Below are 1775 nucleotides of genomic sequence, written 5' to 3'. Positions count from 1 at the left end.
GTGGGCGCCGCGCCTCAGGGCCGCTTCGGTGGGGGTGAGGGTCCCGCTGGGAGGCCTTCAGCTCCCCCGGTCGGCGCTCCTCTCAGTGTGCTGAGGGGCCCGGCCAGCCCGGCACCTCGCCGCATTCGTGCCCGGCTGAGGGTGCGCGGTGCGCTGTGCCCCAGCGCTCGGCGGGCAGCCCTCATTCGGGGCCAAATCCTACCGAGGGGGCTCTGGAAGAGTCTGTGCAGCCCGTTGCGCGGGACAGACCCATAAAGGTGTAGCTGTGAAGTTAAGTTTGTGGGAGAGACTGGTCCAGAAGCGTTCGGCGGTATTGGGCTGAGAACCACAGTTGATGCTCTTATGAGAAAGAGCTCCCTGAGAGATCGTAGAATAGCAGAATGGTTTGGGTTGGAAGGGACCTCAAAGACCATCGCATTCCAACCACCCAGTCCTGGGCAGGGCCACCTCCCACCAGCCCAGGTTGCTCCAAGCCCCGTCCAACCTGGCCTTGAACACCTCCAGGGATGGGGCAGCCACAGCTCCTCGGGGCAACCTGTGCCAGGGGCTCACCGCCCTCAGAGTGAAAAATTTCGTCCTAATATCTCGTCAAAATCTTCCCTTTTTCAGTATGATCGCGGTATGTGTTGGGTGAAGAGAGGGTGGGGAGGTAGGGAGCTCCAGCAGGTTGGAGGTGTCAGCGCTGGGGAGGGCTGGGTGGAGGGTGGCTGCTGCAACATCGCTGCTGCACGGTTGCTGTGAGCCGGGCCTCTCGCTTTGGCTATGAGTCTAATGACTTTGGCAAATCACGGCAGAATCAGAACCTCAGGGGATAAACTGTATAAGGACGGGAAGTTTTAATGTGTGGAGTAATGACGAATTTAATATGGAGTAAACAATGTGTCTCACTAGATGCTGTAATTTGTTCTCAAACCCAGACCAACAGCTACTTCTCAGTATCCCGTACTGGAAGTCAGTTAGGGAATTTTGTTAAAATAATGCCTATCTTTTTCTGAAATCGAGCATGATGATTAAAAAGTGAACTTGCTAGAAATACTCAGTTGACTTATACTAAAGCCTGCAGAAAGAACCCAGGAATGAGCTCTGTGGTTTTTGCTCTTTAAGAAATGCTTTTATCATATTCCAGCAATTACTTTTAAATCTTTACAGATAAATGGACTACAAGAAAATTGCGGATGAAGTTTCAGAAAAAATTTTGTCGTACAGTCAAGATACTTCAGGATGGAGAGTGATAAAAGTTTCAGTAAGAAAATATTAATATTGTTTATGAAGTCATTTTTATTAAATATGTTTTGTTGCAAAAAGTGTTTAAAACTGTTTTCCTTTAAAAATTAGTTGACAGCTCTTTATCAACTGCTAAGTTTTTATTTTTCCTTTTTCTACTTGGAGAAAAATGTTACGGTTTCTTCAAAGCCTTCAAAAGAGTATGCAGGAAATATGTAAGTATTTACATTTTACTTGTCATTCTAATGAATAACAATGCCTTTTTTGACCAGTGACACCCACAGTTGAAATGGAAAAGTTAACCATGTTCTGTCCTTTGTGAAAATGTTAAGTTTAGTTAGCTGTAGAGAAGATTTTGCACTGTGGTTTCCCTGGGTCAGCAGTAGGGCTGGGATACAAGAGATGGATTTCCCAAGCAATTTTCAAATGTGCTCTGAAAATGAAATACTATATAACACTTACTAATATGGAATAAGTAGATACGAAGTCACAGTTTCGGCCTGAAGTCAGTGACTCTGGTGGAATACTCTATTCAAGCCATTACGTCTTAC

This window comes from Charadrius vociferus, unplaced genomic scaffold, assembly GCF_000708025.1.
Source record: "Charadrius vociferus isolate BGI_N301 unplaced genomic scaffold, ASM70802v2 scaffold743, whole genome shotgun sequence".
In the NCBI taxonomy this organism is placed as follows: domain Eukaryota; kingdom Metazoa; phylum Chordata; class Aves; order Charadriiformes; family Charadriidae; genus Charadrius; species Charadrius vociferus.
Note: the sequence above shows the minus strand (reverse complement) of the source record.